General features: G+C 37.2%; 1 protein-coding gene and 1 non-coding gene across 8 annotated transcripts in view; one reads left to right on the top strand and one right to left on the bottom strand.

The window, feature by feature from the left end:
- Window positions 1–25814, top strand: part of DENND5B (DENN domain containing 5B) — a 206919-nt gene that overhangs the window by 21458 nt on the left and 159647 nt on the right. The gene's annotated exons all lie outside the window — the stretch shown is intronic.
- On the bottom strand, window positions 1848–1954 carry LOC122680949. The gene has a single exon (XR_006336857.1). It is a non-coding gene; the product is annotated as a U6 spliceosomal RNA (small nuclear RNA).

Raw genomic sequence — 25814 nt, 5'->3', positions numbered from 1 at the left:
AGGGCTCAACAGCATAAATGTAAAAGGACTCAATAGATATAATCCTTTCTTTTTTTCCCCTTCATATTAAGTATCTTCAGGGCTTCCCCAGTAGCTCAGCTTGTAAAGAATCCGCTGGCAGTGCAGGAGACCCCGGTTCAATTCCTGGTCAGGAAGATCCCCAGGAGAAGAGAACAGCTACCCACTCCAATATTCTTGCCTGGAGAATTCCATGGACAGAGGAATCTAGCAGGCTACAGGCTCAGTCAAAAGGGCTATATGTCGGACAGAAGGGATCAATGACATAAATGTAAAAGGACTCAATAGATATAATCCTTTCTTTTTTTCTTTCATTTTAAGTGTCTTCATATTTATTTATTTTTTTTTTATAGTGAAAGCCCAGTAGTTGCAATAGCATAGTTTTAGACAAGCATATTGTTTCAGATTCCATTTCAAATTACAGAGAAATGCCTGGAATCTCATTAACTGTGCTTTAACACATTTAACACAAATTTTCATGTTTATGCCTAACTGCAGTTGCATCCTTCGTTGCTGACACCAGTATCCCCTGGGTGGGCCTCAAAGTCTATGAGACTGGCTGGCCAAGTATGGCAAAATAACAAAGGACTGGAAAATAAGATTATTCTTTCTTTTAATAGATACTTGAAAATAATTCAGAAGTAGAACTACATGTGCTGCATTGATGAAAATTTTACTTTAAAAAACTTTATTATCAGGAATTTCCTGGCTGTCCAGTGGTTTCACTGCTGAGGGCCTGGGTTCAATCCCTGGTTGGGACTAAGATCCCACAAGCCACACCTTCCAGCCAAAGCAAACAATATTATCTAAAGAAGTACAGAACACACGTTTGATTAACCTTTTTCTTTGGTAAGATGCATTTCTATAAATCATGTGACATCACCTTGATTTCATGGAGTCTTGGTATGCTGAATGGACGTTTTGGTGGATTTTGGTAGTTAAGTAGGAAATTAGGCAGTGTAGAGTATATTTTGTTCTGTCTCCTTAGGAAGGAAAAAAAAAAAAAACAGGCCAAAACAACAAAAACTAAATCCCTCATTAGTATGGAGGGTTTAACACATACTTGAGAAAGAGTAGTTTAATGAACCCTCATGTGCCTCCATGGACAGAGGAGCCTGGTGGGCTGTAGTCCATGGGGTCACAAAGAGTCGGACATGACTGAGTGATTAAAAATGCACAAACATATGTGCCCATCAGCTTACTAGCATATTATTTTAGCTTCTCCCTCTTTCCTCCTACCTACCAGTATAGAATTACTTGAAATAAATGCCATATATTGTCATTTCAACCACAATCTTTTAAATGTTACTCTAAAGATTAGTACTTTTTTTTTTCATTTATTTTTATTAGTTGGAGGCTAATTTACAATATTATAGTGGTTTTGTCATACGTTGACATGAATCAGCCATGGATTTACATGTGTTCCCCATCCCGATCCCCTCTCCCACCTCCCTCCCCATCCCATCCCTCTGGGTCTTCCCAGTGCACCAACCCTGAGCACTTGTCTCATGCATCCAACCTGGGCTGGTGATCTGTTTCACCCTTGATAGTATACTTGTTTCAATGCTGTTCTCTCAGAACATTCCACCCTCGCCTTCTCCCACAGAGTCCCAAAGTCTGTTCTGTACATCTGTGTCTCTTTTTCTGTTTTGCATATTGGGTTATCGTTATCATCTTTTTAAATTACACATATATGCATTAGTATACTGTATTGGTCTTTATCTTTCTGACTTACTTCACTCTATATAATGGGTTCCAGTTTCATCCATCTCATTAGAACTGACTCAAATGAATTCTTTTTAATGGCTGAGTAATATTCCATAATGTATAAAAATATGGAATGCTTCACAAATTTGCATGTCATCCTTGTGCAGGGGCCATGTTAATCTTCTCTGTATCGTTCCAATTTTAGTATATGTGCTGCCGAAGTGAGCACAAGATTAGTACTCTTTTATGTACACTTTTAGTAAAATGAATTTTGGTTTTCTATTTAATCTTCAGATCCCAATTGCAGTTTATGTGATAGATAAACAATATGAAATGTCTCATTAATAAAATGTAGTAATTAAATCTAGAAGTAAATCTTTTAACATTTTGAAAGTTAAATTGACATAGATTTTAAAGATGTGACTAATCTGGGGGGGGGGGGGGTGGGCCACACCATGTGACATGTGGGATCTTAGTGCCCAGACTAGGACTCAAACCTGTTCCCCCTGTGGTAAAAGTGTGGAGTCCTAACCACTCAACTGCCAGGGAATTCCCAACATGTAACTAATTATTTAAAGCACCAATGTTATTCTGGCTTAGAAATTTAGACCTTTTTTTGCTGATCTTTTTCTACTTCTTTTTTTATAATTGAGATTTAGTTGATTTACAGTATCATAAATTTCAGGTAATTTTCAAGAAAATTAGATACCAAGAGAACATTTCATGCAAAGATGGGTACAGTAAAGGACAGAAATGGTATGGACCTAACAGAAGCAGAAGATATTAAGAAAAGGTTGCAAGAATACACAGAAGAACTATACAAAAAAGATCTTAATGACCCAGATAATCACGATGCTGTGATCAGTCACCTAGAGTCAGACATCCTAGAATGCGAAGTCAGGTGGGCCTTACAAACTACGAATAAAGCTAGTGGAGGTGATGGAATTCCAGTTGAGCTATTTCAAATCCTGAAAGATGATGCTGTGAAAGTGCTGCACTCAACATGCCAGCAAATTTGGAAAACTCAGGAGTGGCCACAGGACTGGAAAAGGTCAGTTTTCATTAAAGTCCCAAAGAAAAGCAGTGCCAGAGAATGTTCAAACTACTGCACAGTTGCACTCATCTCACATGCTATCAAAGTAATGCTCAAAATTCTCCAAGCCAGGCTTCGACAGTACATGAACCAAGAACTTCCAGGTGTTCAAGCTGGATTTAGAAAAAGCAGAGGAACCAGAGATCAAATTGCCAACATCCATTGGATCATCGAAAATGCAAGAGTTCCAGAAAAACATCTATTGCTGCTTTATTGACTACACCAAAGCCTTTGACTGTGTGGATCACAACAAACTGGAAAATTCTTCAAGAGATGGGAATACCAGACCACCTTATCGGCCTCCTGAGATATCTGTATGCAGGTCAAGTAGCAACAGTTAGAATCAGATTTGGAACAACAGACTGGTTCCAAATCAGGAAAGGAGTACATCAGGGCTGTATATTGTCACCCTGCTTATTTAACTTATATGCAGAGTACATCATGAGGAATGCTGGACTGGATGAAGCACAAGCTGGAGTCAAGATTGCTGGGAGAAATATCAGTAACCTCAGATATGCAGATGATGCCATCCTTATGGCAGAAAGCAAAGAAGAACTAAACAGCCTCTTGATGGAAGTGAAAGAGGAGAGTGAAGAAGTTGGCTTAAAACTCAACATTCAAAAAATGAAGATCATGGCATCCACTCTCACCATTCATGGCAAATAGATGGGGAAACAGTGGAAACAGTGACAAACTTTATTTTATTGGGCTCCAAAATCACTGCAGATGGTGGCTGTAGCCATGAAATTAAAAGACGCTTGCTCCTTGGAAGAAAAGTTATGACCAACCTAGACAGTATTTTAAAAAGCAGAGATAGGAGAAGGAGATGGCAACCCATTCCAGTGTTCTTGCCTGGAAAAGTCCATGGACAGAGGAGTCTGGCGGGCTGCAGTCCATGGGATTACATGACTGCGCATGTGTGCACGAGGGTGGAGGGAAATGCGTTGGTAGCAATAAAGTGGTAGAGCTAAAAAAAAAAAAAAGCAGAGATAATACTTTGCCAACATAGGTCTGTCTAGTCAAAGCTGTGGTTTTTCCAGTAGTTGTGTATGGATGTGAGATTTGGACCATAAAGAAAGCTGAGCACCAAAGAATTGGATACCTTCGAACTGTGGTGTTGGAGAATACTCTTGAGATTCCCTTGGACTGCAAGGAGATCAAACGAGTCAATCCTAAAGGAAATCAGTCCTGAATATTCATTGATGCTGAAGCTGAAATTCCAATATTTTGGCCACCTGATGCGAAGAGCTGACTCATTGAAAAAGACCCCAATGCTGGGAAAGATTGAAGGCAGGAGAAGGGGGCGACAGAGGATGAGACGGTTGGATGGTATCACCGACTTGATGGACATGAGTTTGAGCAAGCTCCGGGAGTTGGTGATGGACAGGGAAGCCTGGTGTGCTACAGTCCACAGGGTCGCAAAGAGCCAGACATGACTGAACGACTGAATTGAACTGAAAGAGAATGCTTCACTTATTATGAAATATTGACTGTATTCTCTGTATTGTAAAATAAAAGGCTCTTTCTATTAACATCTGTTATAAGTAAGCTGTCAGTAGGGCCACTTGCTTGTATTAGTTAACTATCGCGATGGAACAAATTATCCTAATATTTAGCACTGAACAGAAGTGTTTATTATCTTGCATACTTTCTGAGGGTCAGAGATCCAGGGGGCGCTTAACTGGATGGTTCTGGCTCAGAGTCTGTCTATTACAAGGTTGCAGTCAAGCTGCTGGCAGGGAGTGCAGTCACCCCAAGGCCCTGCCCAACTGTTCCTGAAGAGTCTGCTTCTAAACTCAGTTGTGTAACTGTTAGCAGCCTGTTTCTTACCACTTGGGCCTCTTTGTAGGCTGCCTGTTCGTCCTAATTACACGACTGCTGACTTCCCTCAGAGCAAGTGGTGAGAGAGACAGACAATCACAGATAGACTGATGGAGAGGGGGCTTATCATGGAATCTGTGGGGTTTTTTATACCTTATCTCAGAAGTGGCATACCATGGTTCCTGTCTTATGTGTAGGACCCACAGTCCTGCCCTGGTTCAGTGTGAGAGGGTATCCTCAGGGCTGTGAATGTTGTCAGATGACGGGGATTGAGCTGTCTTGCAGGTTGGCTACCACAATGATTTTGGCAATATTAAAGCCTTTAAATTTCTGATTTAGGACTTAAAACCTTCAGCAGTGATTTTAAATAGAATGTGTCAAAGCTGTGGTAGTAGTGTGCAGGATTTTGAGCAATCTGTATTTGAAAGAGATAATACTGATCTGCTGTTTCAGAGAGGCATAGCGAGCAGAATTTGAGTGCAGGCTCTGAAGCAGACTGCTTTGGGCAAGGCACTTAAATTTCCTCTACCTGATAATAATAGAACTCTAACTCCTCTTGGGATTTGCTGGTCAAATGCTTAGAACAGTGCCTGGCACATGAAAATGAAAGTGAAAGTCACTTATTTGTGTCCAACTCTTTGCGACGGCTTGGACTGTACAGTCCATGGAGCTCTCCAGACCAGAATATTGGAATGGTAGCCTTTCCTTTCTCCAGGCGATCTTCCCAACCCAGGGATCAAACCCAGGTCTCCTGCAGGCAGATTCTTTACCAACTGAGCTATTCTGGGCACACAGTAGGCACTTAAATCTTATTTGTAATTTTAATTTTTATTGTTAAAAGAGCTTGAGTGAATTCAGCTGCTTTTGTCTCTGGAACATAGGTTAGAGTGTTGGAAGATGAGTCTGGAGAGGTAGACAGGGACCTGTGTGCTCTGGGAAGGATGAAGCTTCACCTCTACTAGCTAAGCAGAGCTGATTTGTATTTATGCCTGATAACGCTTGGCAATTAGTGTTTATTTTAAACTACTTTGTTTAGAAAAGAGTAGTTAGGATTTTCTAGCACTTCCTTTGTTCATTTTTGCTTCAGTAATAACACCTAGACTCATACTTTGTCCTCAGCAGTACAGAGGATACAGGTATTCTTTTCTTTCCTTTAAAAATTAAAAAAAACACCAAACCAACAAACAGTCCCGTTTGAAAGAGAAACGATGGTGGTATCGCTCTTTAAAAAAGGAAAATGAAAAAAGAAAGAACGAAAAGGGTGGTAGTAGAAGGGAACTGAAAAGTGCTTGATAAATTATGTAAGGAAGCTTTTAGCTTTGGTCAGAAATTTAGTTGTTAGCCAGCTGCAAGCAAACCCATCTGGCACCCTTTTTCATTATTCTTCTGAAATATTCATGGGCTCTAACAGGCCTGCCTTGTTTCCATTAGTTCCTCACATATTCTCATGTTTGGTAGCCAATCTGGAGTTGCAGTGAGTTGCCCTTGTTTTGTTTCCTTGTTGCTGTGGATGTAATCAATAAAGAATAGACACCCAAGGAAAACTTTGTGTATACTCAAATTCTCTTGAAAAATAAACTGTGAGCCAAATTAAATAATGTAGGATTTGAACAAAGTAATCACTACAGTTCATTATGCTTAAAAGTATCTATGATACTCTAAGCATTTCTGAATTATGCATCTCTTTTGATCATCAGCAGTACCATTCATGTTCATTAAAGAAATTTTATTTTTTATTTAGAGAGTATAGGATTAGTAAAGTAAACTTTAAAAAATTGTTTGTAAAGGTATTTGCATGTTTCTTATTTCTCAGAGATCTCTTGGAGTCATTTAGAATGTAGGTCAAGAGAATATAAGCAATCCTTTTATATTTTAAAATTAGCTTCTTTATTGAAGTATAGTTGGTTTATAATATTAATTTCAGGTATAAAACAGTGATTCAGTATTTTTACAGATTAAACTCCATTTAAATAATGGCTGTATTTCCTTGTGCTGTACACTGTATTCTGTTGCTTATCTATTTTATACAAGTAGTTTGTATCTCTTAGTTCCAGACTCCTAACTTGTCCCCCTTCTCTTTCCTCTCCCACTAACCACTAGTTAGTTCTCTGTGTCTGTAAGTCTGTTTCTTTTTTGTTATATATATTTGTTTGCTTTTTTTTTAGATTCCAGGTATAAGAGATAAGAGTATTTGTCTTTCTCTGTCTAACTTGAACATTAGAGTGCATGTATCTTTTTGAACTAGTGTTTTCATTTTTTTGGATATGTACTCAGGAATGAAATTGCTTTATTATGTGGTAGTCCTATTTTTAATTTTTTTTCCTATTTTTAATTTTTTGAGCAATCTCCATACTGTTTTCCACAGTGTCTGTACCAGTTTACATCCTTACCATCAGTGCACAAGGGTTCCCTTTTCTCTACATCCTTATTTCTTGTCTTTCTAATGATAGCCTTTCTGATAGGTGTGAGGTGATATCTCACTGTGGTTTTGATTTTCATTTCCCTGATGATTAGTGATGTTAAGCATCTTTTTATGTGCTTATTGGCCATCAGTATGTTTTTGGAAAAAATGTCAATTCAGAGCTTCTGCCCATTTTTTAAATTGGATTGTTCAGGGTTGTTGTTTTTTTTAATATTGGATTATATGAGCTGTTTATATATATTGGGTATTAACCCCTTATCAGTCATATCATTTGCAAATATCTTCTCCCTTTCAGTAGATTGTTTAACTTCTTTTACCCCATATCATTGATATTGGAATTGTTTTTAATATTCAGAAAAATGTTCTGAAAACTGGTCATATAAATTTCTCTCCAGGTTCACAAAAGTGCTCTTTTTACACATCTGTTATAGTTATTCCCATTTTTCTCTCCCCCCACCTTTTTATTTGGCTTGCTGTTACTGTTTTATCTCAAATTCTTTAATGTGGGCTTTAATGGAGGGATATCCAGCACTTTGGAGGGGATATTGATGTCTTAAAAGGGCTGTCTTGGGAGAAGCTTAAGAGCCCCCTTACTCCGTGCTTCTTTTTTTTAAAAAAAATTTTGTTTTTGTTTTTAATTTTATTTTTTCTTTTTACCTTTTGACTCCTTTCAGCAATTTCTCTAACTTCTCCCCACCCCTGCCACCTCTGGCACCACCAATCTGTTCTGTGAACTTGGGTTTATATGTGTGTGTGTGTGTATACACATATGTATATAATATATATTATATATAATTTTTATATTTGCTATATGAACTTCCCTGATAGCTCAGTTGGTAAAGAATCTGCCTGCACTGTGGGAGACCTGGGTTCAATCCCTGGGTTGGGAATATCCTCTGGAGAAGGGAGTAGCTACACACTCTAGTATTCTGGTCTGGAGAATTACATGGACTGTGTAGTCCATGGGGTCTCAAAGAATCGGACACAACTGAGCTATTTTCAATGTGTTAAGTTTTCTTGCCTGGGAAATCCGATGGACAAAGGAGCCTGGCAGGCTATACAATCTATGGAGTTGCAGAGAGTCAAACAGGATTGAGCACACACACATGTATATATATATACACTTATATATGTGTTTGAATAGTTTTTAGATTCTGTGTGTAAAAGACATCATACGGTATTTGTCTTTGTCTGGCTTTCTTCACTTAGTATAGTGCCCTCAAGGTCCATCCATGTTGTCATAATGGCAAGATTCTATTCTTTTTATGACTGAATAATATTCCTTTATATGTATATGTGTCTGTGTGTATGTCTGTCTCAGTTTTTTATTCATTTGTCCAGTAATGGACACTTAAGTCGTTTTAGTATATTGGCTGTTGCAAACAATGCTGCAATTAATATTGGGGTACAAATATCTTTTCAAGTTAGTGTTTTCATTTTCTTCAGATAAATGCCCAGAAGTAGAATTACTAGGTCATATTGTAGTTCTGTTTTTACTTTTTTGAAGAACCTCTATACTATTTTCCATAGTTTCTGCACCAGTTTAACTTCCTTTCTTTTGGCCCCGCTGCATGGCTTAGAGGACCACCCAGGGAATTCCTGTCAGTTCAGTTCAGTCCCTCAGTAGTGTCTGACTCTTTGCAACCCCATGGGCTGCAGCACACCAGGCTTCCCTGTCCATCACCATCTCCTGGAGCTTGCCCAAACTCATGTCCATCAAGTCAGTGATGCCATCCAACCATCTCATCCTCTGTTGTCCCCTTCTCCTCCTGCTTTCAATCTTTACCAGCATCAGGGTCTTTACCAATGAGTCAGTTCTTTGCATCAGGTGGCCAAAGTATAGGAGTTTCAGCTTTAGCATCAGTCCTTCCAATGAATATTCGGGACTGATTTCCTTTAGGATGGACTCGTTTGATCTCCTTGCAGTCCAAGGGATTCTCAAGTCTTCTCCAACACCACAGATCTAAAGCAACAATTCTTCGGTGCTCAGCTTTCTTCATAGTCCAACTCTCACATCCATACAGGACTACTGGAAAAACCACAGCTTTGACTAGACGTACCTATGTTGGCAAAGTAATACCTCTGCTTTTTAACATGCTGGCTAGGTTGGTCATACCTTTTCTTCGAAGGATCAGGCGTCTTTTAATTTCACGGTTGCAGTCACCATCTGCAGTGATTTTGGAACCCAATAAAATTAAGTCTGTCATTGTTTGCACTGTTTCCCCATCTATTTGCCATAAAGTGATGGGACCGATGCCAGGATCTTAGATTTTTGAATGTTGAGTTTTAAGCCAACTTTTTCACTCTTCTCTTTCACTTTCATCAAGAGGCTGTTCAGTTCCTCTTGACTTTCTGCCATAAGAGTGGTGTCATCTGCATATCTCCCAACAATCTTGATTCCAGTTTGTGCTTCATCCAGCCTGGCATTGCTCATGATATAAAATAAAGTAAAATAAGCAGGGTAGCAATATACAGCCTTGACGTACTGCTTTCCCAGTTTGGTACCAGTCTGTTGTTCCATGTCTGGTTCTAACTGTTGCTACTTGACCTGTATACAGATATCTCAGGAGGCCGATAAGGTGGTCTGGTATTCCCATCTCTTGAAGAATTTTCCATAGTTTGTTGTGATCTACACAGTCAAAGGCATTTATGTAGTCAATAAAGCAGAAGTAGATGTTTTTCTGGAATTCACTTGCTTTTTGTATGATCCAGCAGATGTTGGCAATTTGATCTCTGGCTCCTCTGACTTTTCTAAAACCAGCTTGAACATCTGGAAGTTCTCAGTTCACATACCTGGTTCACAAGCCAGGTTGAAGCCTGGCTTGGAGAATTTTGAGCATTACTTTGATAGCATGTGAGATGAGTGCAATTGTGCAGTAGTTTGAGCATTCTTTGGCATTGCCTTTCTTTGGGATTGGAATGAAAACTGACTTTTCCAGTCCTGTGGCCATTGCTTTGTTTTTCAAATTTGTTGGCATGTTGAGTGCAGCACTTTCACAGCATCATCTTTAAGGAATTGAAATAGTGCAACTGGAATTCCATCACCTCCACTAGCTTTATTCGTAGTGATGCTTCCTAAGGCCCACTTGACTTCGTATTCCAGGATGTCTGACTCTAGGTGAGTGATCACACCATCGTGATTATCTGGATTGTGAAGATCTCTTTTGTATAGTTCTGTGTATTCTTGCCACCTCTTCTTAATATCTTCTGCTTCTCTTAGGTACATACCATTTTTGTCCTTTATTGAGCCCATCTTTGCATGAAATGTTTCCTTGGTATCTCTGATTTTCTTGGAGAGATCTCTAGTCTTTCCCTTTCTATTGTTTTCCTCTGTTTCTTTTTGTTGATTACTGAGCAAGGCTTTCTTATCTCTCCTTGCTATTCTTTGGAACTCTGCATTCAAAATGGTATATCTTTCCTTTTAACCTTTGCCTTTAGCTTCTTGAGGGTTCTCTTTTCTTTATATTCTTGCCAATGCTTGTTATTTTTGTTCTTTTTGATGTTAGCCATTCTGACAAGTGTAAAGTAATATCTCATTGTCGTTTTGATTTGTATTTCCCTGATGATTAATGATGTTGATCATCTTTTCATGCACCTGTTGACTATCGGTATGTCTTTGGAAAAATGTCAGTTTAGATCTTCTCCCCATTTTTAAATTGGATTTTTTTTTTTGCTATTGTAAGAGTTCTTTGTATATTTTAGATATTTACTACTTATCAGATATATGATTTGCAGATATTTTTTTGCATTCAGTAACTTGCCTTTTATTTTGTTGATGGTTTTCTTTCCTGTGCAGAAGCTTTTTAGTATGATATAGTCCCACTAATTTATTTCTGATGCTATTGCTTTTGGTATTAGATTTAAAAAAATCATTGCCAAGACCTATGTCAAGGAGCTTACTGCCTATATTTTCTTTTGGGATTTTAATGGTTTCAGATCTAATGCTCAGATCTTTAATCCACTTGATTAAATCCATGAATGGTGAATTTAATCCATTTATGGTGTGAGATAGTGGTTGAATTTCGTTTGTTTGCATGTGGCTGTTCAGTTTTCCCAACATGGTTAGCTGAAGAGACTGTCCTTTCCCTATTGTATTCTTGGCTTCTTTGTTGTAAATTAATTGACCATTTATATTTGGGTTTGTTTCTACATGCTCTCTTCTATTCAATTGATCTGTGTGTCTATTTTTATGCCAGTCACATCTCTTTTAATTGCTATAGCTTTGTGATATAGTTTGAAATCAGAGAGTGTGATGCCTCTAGCTTTGTTGTTCTTTCTCAGGATTGCTTTTACTATTTGGATTTCTTTTGTGTGTGGTTCCTTATAAATTTTGTGATTTTTTTGTTCTGTTTCTTTGGAAAATGTCATTGGAGTTTTGATAGCGATTGCAATGAATTTGTAGATTGTGTTAGATAGTTATCATATTTTAACAGTCTTGATTCTTCCAATCCATGAGCATGGAATATATTTCCATGTATTTGTGTCATTTTCAATTTAAAAAAAAATATCTTCAATATACAGATCTTTGATCTACAGACATTTTCAATATACAGATTCATTTGTGTCATCAATTTTTTTTATTAATGTCTTTGATATATACAGAAAATTTTGATATATAGGTCTTTTTCTTCCTTGGTTAAATTTATTCTAGATATTTATTCTTTTTGATGCAATTGTAAAGGGGATTGAATTGCAACAGTTTTTTTGTATATTGATTTCATGTCCTACAACCTTACTGGATTTGTTTATTAGTTCTAATAGAATTTTGATGGCTTCATCAGGGTGTTCTATACATACCCACTTCTTTTTTAAGAAGAAACCTTGCCACTATTTAGGGATGTCTTTAGTGGTCGTATATGACATTCTTCTGTTAGCTCCCTGTTCTACGTGGGAAGAAAACTCTTGTATATATTTTAAAGGAGATTCGCAGTTTTTATGCATACCAACTGCTGAGATTTTACCTACTTGAATGATAGATTAAAATTTTTAACAGAGTGAGGTCAGTCTTTTCGTTTTTGTAGGTTAGCATTATGACAGTGGTGTTAATTAAAAAACGGGGGCTGTTTGTGTCACAAATTTTTATGATATGGATTTTAATGTTTATATGATCTTACTTTGGTTTCTCTTTTAGCTTTGGCTCCTTTGTCTGCTCTGGTCTTGCAAGATGAAGAGACATAATGACTTTTTTGGGGTCAGTGCTTCCAGAAACCTGGCTGGCTTTATTGGTCAATAGGACCCATTTGCCACCTTTTTAAACAAAGGACTTGAAGGCCTTGCAGGCTGCCCATCTGTCCTAGGAAGTTTTATATAGCTAACGTGTAGAAAGAAGTTTTACTTAGAGGCAGAAGGAAGCCTTTTCTATATAAGTATTTAGAATTTATGAAAAAAGTTTCTAGGTAAATACATAAAAATGACTTTCAGTTTTGTTCTATATTCCAAGTCACCTGATTTTGTTTTCATGTGTTAGAAAGAGATAAGTTGAACAGAACTGAAGGTCTTGTCACTGAAGGAATTAAATTATTGCACAGCAGTCTTTTTAGAGTAGAAAGGACTTAGTTGCTTTTATGTGTTATTTTCATTCATTTTATTACTCATGTAAAATTGCCATCATTATGTGCAAGCCGTTTATTTCTTTAAGTTTGTCCTTTAGGGAGTAATTCTGTACTGTAAGATGTGTGCATTCTTTACCTGTGTATACTTAATTTGCCATTTTTATTTTCCAGGTAGACTTTTGGGCACTAATGAGGTGGAGCTGGCCACATGTATTAACATCATTTCTAAGCTCATCTTTCTGTCCTCCAGACTTGAAGCTAGTTGAGGGAAACAGTTTAGCATAGCAGTTGACTATATGTGTTCTGGAGTTTGAAGTGTCTGAGATTAAACCCCAACTCTGACTCTTGCTAGTTTTGCTTCTTAAATTTTCTAAGCTTTCATCTCTAAAACAAAGAAGTTTAACTCATAAAGTTGTTAGATTAATAAATGAGATAATATGCACTGTCTGGGATACATAGGAAACAATAAATATAATCTATTGTTTACTTTTGTAATCCCTCAGCATCTAGTACAGTGCCAGAATGCATAATCATTGTCAGTATAATTGTTAAGTATGCTTAAAAGCAAATGCTTATGATTTGATATTTGTATCTTATTTTGACTGTAGTCACTACACCCAAGGTCATATCAGCTCCTATCACAGACCTGACAAATATTAGGTACCCAAGATGTGTTTGAATAAATTGTTGATTTTTTCCCTTATCCTTGAAATGGCAAGTTTTTCTGTTTGTCACTTTATGTTATTCTAAATAGAATGGAGCTTTTGGTGTCCTTTTTGAAGACTGAAACTATAAATTCAGGATGTTAGATGCTGTCTAAGATTTCAGAATGGTGATGAGTCTTGGTTTTGTTTTGTTTTTTGTTTCTAAAGCTGATCATCTCAGCTTTAGGTTTTCAGGTAAAACAAACTGTTACAGGTATATACTTCTAGCAGAAATTATTAATTTATTTGCATTTACCTGGCATTGAGATGTATTTCCTTATTTCTCTTTTGCCATGTTTGGGTAAGGAAATGCTTGCTAAGCTTTAAATTATATTTGATTTGCTTTTTTTTTCCCCATGAAACTCTTACATTAGTGCGTAACCAGGTATATATACATATATATATATACACACACACATATACATACACACATATATATATATACACATATATATCACATGACTCAGAGCCTCTGAGTGTGGATCTTTCTTGGTAACAGAACTCCTCCTTTCTTTGTCCTTTGCACAGAGTTCTTTTCAAGTCTCTAAGCATGACTGGAGTCTTGACAAAAGGTTCCAGCTCATCTCTTATTCCATTTTCTCATGGGAATATACTCCTAGTTCTAGTACTATCTTCCACAGTCTTTGCAAGGTGAAGTGAGTTCACTGAGGGTGAATTTCTTCCTCCCTTCTCCTTTCTTTGCTTCCTTCCCACAATATTAAGCATACTGGCCAGGGTAGGCCTCACTGAGAAGTGATCTTTGAGCAGAGACCTTAAGGAAGTAAGGAAGTTAACCAAGTGAATGTTTGGGATAAGTGTCTTCCAGGTAAGAATTTTTATTCCATTTTACTTATGTTAAAGTTAGATTTATTGAGGTTTATTTCCACAAAGTAAAATTAAACCATTTTAGCTCATGGTGTGCATTTTAACAAGCTCATACAGTTGCGTAAACACCACTGTAATCAAGACACAGAGCAGTTCCAACATTCCCCCCAACCCCTCAGCACCTGGCAGTCACTGATCTGTTTTCTGTCACTATAGTTTTGGCTCTTCTAGAATATCAGGTAATGTATGGCTGCATCAGTTTATTCCCTTTTCTTGCAGAGTAGTATTCCATTGTGTGAATGCAACATAGATTGTTTATCCATTCACCCATTTAAGAACATTTTGCTTATTTATGGATTTTGGCAATTACAAAAAAAAACCACTACGAACATTCTTGTACAAGTTTTTGTGCAAACATAAGCTTTGTCAACCAAAATTTTGACAGATAATTTCTGTATTTACAGAAGATAGAAAAGGAAAAGGAGAGGGAGAAAAAAAAACATTGAAGTCTGAGATGACCATTCCAAGGAGCTTCTCTTCACAGGGTGTTTCATAGTAGGAATTAAAAGAGTTTTTAAGGATGGATAGAAAATCTGATGATGTTTGAGGGCCTTTCCAAAGGAGGAGGGAAATTCTTAACAAAACTGGAAATTGGGAGTAAGAAAAGCAAATAAATTGGATTCAAGATGAAAAGAGAGAACAAGAAAAGCACAGACTCTCGGTGTGGTTCTGGTGGTTGTCTGTGTCTCCAAGGAACCTTAAGGATCCTGAAGGAATGAACAGGAAGAAGGATAATGGGAGAGGAGGACAGAAGGGTCACTATACAGTCCATGGAATTCTCCAGGCCAGAATACTGGAGTGGGTAACCTTTCCCTTCTCCAGGGAATCTTTCCAACCCAGGGATCGAACCCAGGTCTCCCGCATTGCAGGTGCATTCTTTACCAGCTGAGCCACAAAGGAAGCCCCAGAAGGGTCACTATGAGGTCAGATCCTGAAAGGCCTTATATCACTGAAAGGACTTTGGCTTTTAACTCTGAGAGATGAAGAGCCATGGCAGGGTTTGAACAGAAGAGAGACCTCTGGCTAAGTTTTAAAAAGATCATTCTGGCAGCTGTTTCAAGACTGAACTGTAAGGGTACAAGAGTGGAAGCAGGAAGATCTGTTAGGAATCCTGTAGTAATCTAGGTAAGAGATGGTGGTAGCTCAGAATACATGGTGAGATATGATTAGTTTTTAGATATATTTGGAAGATTGAAGCAATAGGATTTCATTACCAAATTTTGGGATGTGACAGAAGGGTAGGAATCAAGAACAACTCCAAAGGTTTGAACTTCAGCAACCTGAAAAATGGAATTGCTGTCAGCTTAAATGGGGGAATACTGTGGGTTACAAAGGTTGGAGGGGTGGCAGTGCAGATCAGGACATGGACATGCTGAGTTTGAAATGCTTATTAGATATCTTGGTCAAGTATGTTGTTAAGTGTATGAGTTTGAAGTTAGAAAAGACTGAGCTGAAATTAAAATATAATTATGCATGTATTTAAATCCTTGAGACTGGATAACACTACCTAGAGAGAATTATAGTTAGAGAAGAGGAAAAGAGCCAAAGATTGCTCATGGACACGCTAACATTAATACTGTATCAATAAGCAAATATAAAACATTTTAGGGAAAAATTATGAGTATTTTTTAAAGAATAGGATAATAAAGGATGGTGGCTGTACTCAGAGACTGAACTGTAGGGGTTCTTTTTTCTTCCTGCTCTTCCTTTGTTTACAAAATTCTTAAAAAATTTTCCTTTGGTAGTAAGCTGAAGGTCAGAGTGAACCTACTCAGTTCAGTTCAGTCGCTCAGTCATGTCTGACTCTTTGCAGCCCTATGGACTGCAGTATGCCAAGCTTCCCTGTCCATCGCCAACTCCTGGAGCTTGCTCAAACTCATGTCCATCGAATCAGTGATGCCATCCAACCACTTCACCCTCTGTCATCCCCTTCTTCTGCCTTCAGTCTCTCCCAGCATCAGGATCTTTTCCAGTGAGTCAGTTCTTTGCGTCAGGTGGCCGAAGTATTGGAGCTTCAGCTTCAGCATCAGTCCATCCAATGAATATTCCAGCCTAATTTCCTTTAGGATTGACTTGTTTGATCTTGCAGTCCAAGGGATTCTCAAGAGTCTTCTCTAACATCACATTTCAAAAATATCAGTTCTTTGGTGCTCAGCTTTCTTTATGGTCCAACTCTCACGTCCATACATGACTGCTGGAAAAACCATAGCGTTTACTAGTCGGACCTTTGTTGGCAAAGTAATGTCTCTGCTTTTGAATATGCTGTCTAGGTTTGTCAGAGCTTTTCTTCCAAGGAGTAAGCGTCTTTTAATTTCATGGCTGCAGTCACCATCTGCAGTGATTCTGGAACCCAAGAAAATAAAGTCTGTCATTGTTTCCATTGTTTCCCCATCTATTTGCTGTAAAGTGATGGGACCGGATGTCAGGATCTTAGTTTTTTGAATGTTGAGTTTTAAGTCAACTTTTTCACTCTCCTCTTTCACTTTCGTCAAGAGGCTCTTTATTTCTTCTTCTCTTTCTGCCATAAGGGTGGTGTCATCTGCATATCTAAGGTTGTTGGTATTTCTCCCTGCAGTCTTGATTTCAACTTGTGCTTCCAGCCCAGCATTTCACATGATGTACTCTCCATATAAGTTAAATAAGCAGGGTGACAATATACAGCCTTGACATACTCCTTTCCCAATTTTGAAGCAGTCCTTTGTTCCATGTCCAGTTCTAACAGTTGCTTCTTGGCCTGCATACAGATATCTCAGGAGGCAGGTAAGGTGGTCTGGTATTCCCCTCTTTCAGAATTTTCCATAGTTTGTTGTGACCCACACAGTCAAAGGCTTAGGCATAGTCAATAAAGCAGAAGTAGATGTTTTTCTGGAACTCTCTTGCTTTTTTGATGATCCAGCGGATGTTGGCAATTTGATCTCTGGTTCCTCTGCCTTTTCTAAAACCAGCTTGGAACTTCTGGAAGTTCTCGGTTCATGTACTGTTGAACGCCTAGCTTGGAAGATTTTGAGCATTACCTTGCTAGCATGTGAAATGAGTGCTAAAATATTTGTGTTTCAATAATTTTATGTGGTTAAGCAGTATTCATAATGAATGATAGAAAGTAGCTGATCCAGCAGCTGGAAAATTCTTAGTGATAATTTTAGTGAGTTGAGTGGAGCTGATTCTGAACTATAATGTGACTTAGAGGACTATGTCCTTTCTTATCTCTTCTTCCATTCTGTATCCAGTTCTTGAGCTTGTCTTTGAATTTGTTGAGGAAAAGTAACTTACGGAGAGTAGCTTGACTTGCCATCAGTTCATTTCCTCTACTAATTGTTCAGCTAAAATAGGCTGGAGACTGATTATTTTTCCTTCACTAGTAATAAGGATTATCAGTACTAAAATGATAGAAAGTTTGCTTTTCGTTTTTCACCTGTTGTTAAAACTTCTGTTCTGAATGATATACTTACCATTGAATGAAGGTATATTTGGTTATTGAACGTGTGATATTTGGGAAGACAAGTGTACTTTTTTCCTCTCCTCACAGGTAATGCTTCAACAATGCTGATTAAGTTGGCAGTTAAGAGTCTTTAATCACTCCTGGTGAGGAATGAAATTGTGTTAGTTGCATTTGTTAATAAAAATCGGTAACACCATATTCATGAGGTTTCTAGTTTGAAGAATCACAGAGTTTCAAATACTAAAACTTTCAATTGCTAAATGGATTCTTAGTCATTAGGCTGATTGGTTTGGGGGCTTTACTTCTATAATTAAGTCAGTCCTTTAGGAGGAGGGAAGCAGAGGGGAGTTGATTTAGAGTACTGTACAAAATCATTGTAGGTATTTTTCTTCTTTTATTCATGAAGTCATGGGTTCAAAGAAGTTTTAAATGCCCAGTTTTATTTCCAAAGTCAGAATGAACTTTGAAAATAAGTTTGTAACACTTGGGTACAAACTGAAAGTCTAGGGAAGGGAGTAATTTGGATCTTGCATCTAAAATTTAGAAGTTCTAGGGAAAACTGTCTGTCTGATTTTGGATATCTGTAAGTCTCCATAGATCAAAGAGCTGGGGTTCACTTTTCTTCTTTTGCTATTCCTTCACTTTCACTGCAGTAATCTTTGTGAAATGATATCATTGCAGTTGTTTTTTGTTCCAAGCCTAGGAAAAAGAAAAAAAAGAGGGAGAGAGAAACTCGCTTGTGTGTGTCCAACTCTCTGTAACCCCATGGACCATAACCTGCCTGACTCCTCTATCCATGGGATTTTCTCAGCAAAAATACTGGGGTGGGTTGCCATGCTGTCTTCCAGAGGATCTTTCCAACCCAGGGATTGAACCTGCATCTTCTGCACTACAGGCGAATTCTTTGCCGCTGAGCCACCAGGGAAGCCCCATTGAGGAAATTTAGAACTGCCCTTTATGAGGAATTATGTAATTTTACTATAAATATCACAGTAGAGCTTTGTGATATATTTCCATATAACTTTAGAACAGGTTCAGTGTCTGAGGATAACCAAAGCTAGATTATCGTGATGGTGAGCTCCTGAGACTGGTCTCTGTGGTTGGTTTTGTTTTGGGTGGGGTGGTGGGCTTAAAAGCAGCTTCCCTTGTGCTGCTTCTGCTGTGGTAAAAGTGGTGAGCATCTCTCTGGCGTAACAGGTTGCTCATTGTTCCCACTCTTTCAGTTGTTTTTCTCATTTCTCCTTTTCCCTACCCTCCAAGAGACCTGAAATGTAGTAGAGAGGTGGGGAGGGCTTTGTGTTTCTATTATTTTTTTCCATTGTTAAGCTTCCTTATTTATTCTAAGCCTTGAATTTGCACTTCTACTTTTTGGCTTTAAAAATGAATATATTGGACTTAACTGGTGGTCCAGTGTTTAAGACTCTGTGCTTCCACTGCAGGGGGTCTGTGTTCAATCTTGGTCTGGAAAGTTCTGCATGCCTCGTGGTGCAGTCAAAAAAAAGAGAATAGTATTTTTTAACTGATTATAAATATATTATATATGGTTTGTAGAAAATTCAAGCAGTACAGGGAAATATAAAGGAGATAAAAATGAAAAGCAGCCCAACAATTGAGGAGATAACCACTGATACATTTTATTGGATATCATATCTCCACTCTCTATACATGAAGATACAACATATAATAAATTATTTATTTAATATTAATAGTAACTTTAATATATATGATTTAAATGTGTCATTTAATATATTTTCATAGTTATAATGTTTTTTTCACTGTATAAAAACAATGGGAGGGCTTCCCAGGTGGCACTAGTGGTAAAGAATTATGCCTGTCAATGCAGGAGATGCAAGAGACTCAGGTTCAATCCCTGGGTCAGAAAGATCCCCTAGAGAGAGAAATAACAACCCACTTCAGTATTCTTGCCTGGGAAATTTCATGGACAGAGGAACCTGACAGGCTACAGTCATGGGGTTGCACAAGTCAGACATGAGTGAGCAACTAACACTATTCTTTTAATAGTAGAATACCATGTGTTTTATCCGTCCAATGAGATGGTTGGATGGAATCACCAGCTCAATGGATGTGAGTTTGAGCAAACTTCGGGAGATGGTGAAGGACAGGGAAGCCTGGCGTGCTGCCGTCCTTGGGGTCACAGAGTTGGACAGGACTGAGTGACTGAACAGCAACAAAATATATTTTATGATGCATTTATTTATTTACATATTGTCTTCCAAGAGGTTCTTAGGTTGTTTTGAATTTTTTATTGGTAAACAGTATAGTGGGGTGAAGTGGGAGAAGCTCAAGAGGGAGGCGATGTATGTATCCTTACGGCTAGTTCATGTTGTCCTGTGGGAGAAGCCAGCAAGCACACTTGCTTACAGCATTGTAAAGCAATTGTCATCCAGTTAAAAGAAAAACAGTGTTGCATGAAACTGCCTAGTAGGAAAATCTTTGCACACATTTTAAATTATTTCTTTAGGTCATTTTCCTAAGGGGGAAGTTACTGGGTCCAGTGGTATATATATTTTATTTTTTAATGTATTTTGCCAAACTGCCCTCTATAAGGGCTATACTTGTTTACCAGTACTATTTTTTAACCTGTATTCTTGAAGGAATATTAATGGTTTTGACATTTTTTTAATCCTCCACTATTTATTTTGTTAAGAAAACACATTCCACTGAAGGTTTCAGAATCTCTTTATTCTGTAGAAGATGGATTTCCTAATAGTGTCCTGCAAAACCTCTGGAATTTCTGGTGCTGTAAAGTTCTCTGAAAATTAAGAGGGGCCTCTTAAAGAAACTCATTTGGTCAAAAAATTTTTTCTAAAGAAATATGTAGATAACATTAATTAGTATTTGCCTTCTAAAATAATTTTAATAATAGGTTTTGTGCACAACTTTCAAAATTATAATTCCTTTTCTTAGAATGAAGAAAAAGAAGTTGGTGCCTTTTTAGTGCAATGAGGAGACTTGGTTATCATTGCTGATGCGAATGGATGATACATTTTAACTCATTTCTGAATTTTCTTACTGAAGCCACATTAGAAAATGAGTTTGGCTTTCACTACTGTGCTTATTGATCCTACGATGAAAGGCTTAAGTTTTCAGTTGCACCCAATAATATATTCTCTGCATAAGGAAACTGTAGTACTGACCTTTCAAAAATACATAACCATAAATTAATTAAATTGGTTCTCTTGAGGGCACTCTTGCTGAAAAGGTCCATCCTTTTACACAAAGAAGGAGGAAGTTTGATTAATTTACAGATTTTACTGTAGCATATTATCTAGTATTTGGGAAAATGTCAGGCTCTCATGAATTTAAAAAACCTGTACTATGGGAAATTTACTTACTTGTTAATTGAATTAGTTTCCAGAAGGATGTGAAAGCCTCAGAAGGTCTTGTGATGGGAATCAGGTTTGTTGAGAGGCAGTATGTCATGTAAGAAAAAAAAACCTTATCTTGGAATCAGATATTCTATGTATTACTCCTGTGGGGAGACTCACTTGATCTCTCTCAGCCTCAGTTTTCTCAGCTGAGCAGTGTTGGTTCAGTTTCTGGGACTTAAGTAAGCATCCCTGTCTTGGGGACAGAGTCGGTTCAGTAATTCTGGGCTGGGTCTGAAGTTCTGCCTTTTGAACAAGCTCCTAGGTAACGCCAGTGCTTCTGGCCCAAGTCTGTTTCAGTAGCAAGGAATATATAATAATCTGTGTTTCTTCTAGCTCCAAAAGTCTAACTGAGGCTATAGTAGCATGCATACTCACTTGTGTTCCACTCTCTGTGACCCCCTGGACCATAGCCTGCCAGGTTCCTCAGTCCATGGAATTTTCCAGGCAAGAATACTGGAGTGGGTCGCCATTTCCTATTCCTGGGGATTTTCCCAACCCAGGGATGAAACACACATCTGTTTCATTACCTGCATTGGTAGGCAGATTCTTTACCACTAGCACCACTGGGGAAGCTATAGTAGACATTGTTTAATATCTTAACATTTAAATTTTTTTTTGGCCATGCCACACAGCATGCGGAATTTTAGTTCCCGTACCAGGGATCAAACCCAAGCCCCCTGCAGTGAAAGTGCAAGCAGGGATCTTAAACACAAGACCACCGGGAAGTCCCCATTTTAAGTGTTTTTAATATTGTTAGCTTTAAGTGAAAGAAGACAAGTATCTTTACAAATTTTAAGTTTGCTAATGAGAGACTTTCTTCTGATCATGTCCAAGATTTGTTCTCAAGTAGTCCAGTATTCACTCCCTCCCTTAAAAAGTTGCGAGGGTGGGGCATGGGGCATAGATAAAACCAGAATAACAAATGTTGGTAATTGTTGAAGCTGGATGACGAACACATAGGGGTTAACTATACTTTTCCGTTATTCTCTGTCCTTATGTGAATGTTTGAAAATTTATTTTTTTAAAAAAAGAAATCACAAGCAATAATAATACATACATGTATAGTTTTAGGCACCATTTCTCAGTACTAAATTGTCTAATATGAAACAACAGTGGCAGTGACCTGAGAGAAGCTCTTTGAAGGAAAAAAGCACAATAGCTAATGAAGCACATTTGCTGGAAAGAAAACTCAGAGCTGCCATTCTCCATGTGCAAGTCTTGGACTGTTTGTTTCTTTTAAACATTGCAAATATGCTTCTGCCAACTAAACTTCAGTATGTTAAAATGATATTTTTGGAAATTGACTTTGCAAACTGTAAACTCAATAAATTTTGGTCGTTATAGTTGGATATATCAGTCAAATTTTGTATTTTTTTAATAGAACAAAGATACTTAGTGTACAGGAAGTACACATTCAACAAATGATTCCCACAAATCCAGGGGCTTTTAGATATGGGGTTATAACGTTGCTTTTAAAGCTAGAGTGATTTTTACACTCTGAGCATCAAAAACTTGATTCCCACTAAACATGTATTTTTCAGGGAGGAGTTGAAAACAAAATGGAGAAAGAATATCAGAGCTTTGTTTTGGTAAGATTTCAAGGAAATGATCAGAAAATAGTTATAGAATGGTACCCTATTTAGGAAATAACATTTTCATATGAGATAAACAACTATCTAGATTAGTTATTATATAGGTCACAATATAGTTTATACTTTGAAAATAAATACTTAAAAAACACAAATTTTGCTGTTAATAACAAAAACTAGAAAAAAAATTTGGAAGTGTAAGCCCCAGGTACAACCATTGTTAATATTTCTTTGTATGTCTGTTTTTAGTGGGATTTTTTGTTTTTAATGTGATTTTTTATAGTTTTTCTCCTTCTTGATTAATCCTTTTATCCTGGTTTTTTTCCATTCAATATTGTAAAATATGCACTTTTGTTATTATACAGTCTTTTATAGATATAATCTGAGTAAAGTAATTCTCTGTTAGGTCAGGATAAAGACCTTCATGGCTCTCAAATGGATAGTTTAGAAGTATCCACTTTGATTAGGTTTAGGTTATCTGTTATGATGAGTGAAATGGAGAGAGAAAGTAATTTTCTGTTGGAAAAAACAAGGCAGTTGCAGGGTCTATTCGATATTTTGAGTTTTGAACTGAATGAAATTTTTATATTCATCCGAGAAAGAATGTAATCCCAGGTTGAACGGAGCCACACTGGACTTTTATAAAGTCCAGACAAGTGACAGCTCTGATGCCAGGATTCAGCACTTGGAAGGCTCTTCGTAGGGAAGTCACACTTCTGAATCAAACCCCAAAGTGAACCTTTGGGGATAAATAGGATACGATACTGGTGATTCTTGTCAGTCCAGGGAGTTCAAGTCTCAGCAGACAACAAAACAAAACAAAAAGTCTGTATACACAAACATGGATTAAGTGAACTGATATCAATAAAGTGCTTAGAATAATTCTTACCACATAGTAGGAATATAAATGTTAAATACTGTGTAAAGAACTGAAGAGAGTTTAAGGCAGCTTTATGTTTAATGTTAAAAGTAGTGTAAGTAAAAGTTCAGTTTCTTTGAACACTGAATATGCTGAACCAAGTTGAAAATAATGATTAAGCCCGTTTGCCTCTCCTTCTCTTTCATGATTTACCCCTGTTATTGATGACCTTTCTCAGTGTTACCTATTTCTCTATTTTAAGTCTTTTTTTAGATTCCTAGAGTAGAGTAGGAGGTGAATCTTACTATTAGAAGCAGGGGGAATTAGCTAATAACCTCACTGGTAACTGAGAGCAGTAACTTAAATTTAAGGTCCTAGGCTTCTGTTCCTTTAAGGTTTAAAGTTTTCAGAAATAAATGTACTTACTCTGTTGAGGACATTCTTTGGAGCATGCTTTCATTAGAAAATTTTCCTGGTATCTAAACCTGACTTGAACTTGACAGATCTACCTTATTATCAATGTAATTGCTTTTAAAGGTGTGAAAGTATATTCTTTTCCTAAAATTCAATAAATGTTTCAATCCTGACACATTCAGCTTGTGGTTTATTTTGATTTCCAGATCTCTAGTGATGTTAACTTTCAAACCTGAAAGTTTATACTATGTTAAAATATAATAAAATATCTGAACCTTCTTTCTGGAAAGATGTATGTACATTCAATATGTTGTATATAGTGTGAGACTTTTCACATATATCCTGAAACTTATCCATATATTGTTTTTAAAAACTGTTGCTCCTCCTAAGTTAAAAAAATAAAATAAAGATTCCTTCTACCAAAAAAAAAAAAAAAAGAAAAACTGTTTCTCTTCCTTAGCTATATTACTAGTCTATTTCCATTTCGTTAATGTCTTATTATATTAAATTTTAAAATTGAACTACAATGCTATAGTATTTAATTTGCATAACACAAAAGTTCTAGATTGTCTGTTTGTAAGTAGTAATAAAATATAGGAAGGCTAGTTGTGTTCACTGGATTTTTTTTGGAGGGTACAGAATTCAAAGCAGTGACTACTAAGGCAATTATAGCTATCCTTATTTTATATGATTTCCCTGGTAGTTCAGCTGGTAAAGAATCTGCCTGCAATGTGGGAGACCTGGGTTTGATCTGTGGGTTGGAAAGATCCCCTGGAGAAGGAAAAGGCTACCCACTCCAGTTTTCTGGCCTGGAGAATTCCATGGACTGCATAGTCCCTGGGGTCACAAAGAGTCGGACATGACTGAGTGACTTTCACTCCCTGAGTCTTTTTATTTTTTGATGAGTCAAGTCACTCTGTCCTCTGCTTATATTAAACTTACATTGGTCGAATTTCAAGGTTATTCCTTCTTTTGTAGATGTCAGAGTGTTGTGGCTAGCTCACTTGATTGATTCATCCAATGTTAAGTAAAAAATTATTGAGGGCTTACTTCATTCCAGGAGTTCCAGGCCTCAGTGAGGGGGGTACATCGGAGCAAAAGCAGGGAAGGTCCTTGCTTTTCATGTACCTTATTTTCCAATGGGGTGATTTTTGTACCAATGAAAACCTGCCCATTAGAGGCTGCCTTTATCCAGCATTTCTAGGCTTGATAAGCAAATCCAGGTCTACTTTGCTCATGCTGTTGCTGATTTTGTTGGCTTGGGTCATAGCACCTTTCAGCTTTCAGTTTTTCAGACCAATGTTTTAATTTTTAATAATCTCTTACACAGCAGCAGCCTGAAATCCTTCTTGGCATCCTTATTCCTCTTTTTGGTAGTGTTATATTTGAAATTTTTTTCCACTGTTGTTTTGTAGGAATTACTCACAAAGTCTGATGAAATATAAAGAAAAGTTACATAAATATTTTAAACATTTTCTCTTAGAACATACTATGTATATTTCATAGGTGTTTTGTTGTAGGATCAAGGCTTTTCATTTGAATAAGGATCTGCTGACTATAATTTTCTATGATATTTATTTTTTTTAATATTCAGTTATTTGTTTGGCTGCATCGAGTCTTAGTTGTGAAACACAGGCTCTTCGTTGCCGCGCACAGGCTTCTTTGTCACAAGCAAGTTCTATGATGTTTCTTATGTAAACCTTGCATAAAAAAATGAATCACCTATGGTTTTTGGTTTCCATTTCTTTACAGTAGAGTGAGAATTTAAAGCCATTTCAAAGAAATCTGAGTGCAAAATCTATTTTTATGATTTTTCCACCCTCATCTAATTAGATAGCTTATTATTTTTGTAGCAACTTGCCTATGATTTAGCTTCATTTTTATAGAAATTCTGAATCCTTTCACAATCATATTTCATA

The sequence above is a fragment of the Cervus elaphus genome, chromosome 22 (genome assembly GCF_910594005.1).
Source record: "Cervus elaphus chromosome 22, mCerEla1.1, whole genome shotgun sequence".
Lineage (NCBI taxonomy): Eukaryota > Metazoa > Chordata > Mammalia > Artiodactyla > Cervidae > Cervus > Cervus elaphus.
The sequence above is the reverse complement of the archived record's forward strand: the minus strand, read 5'-3'. Positions and strand labels throughout refer to the sequence as shown.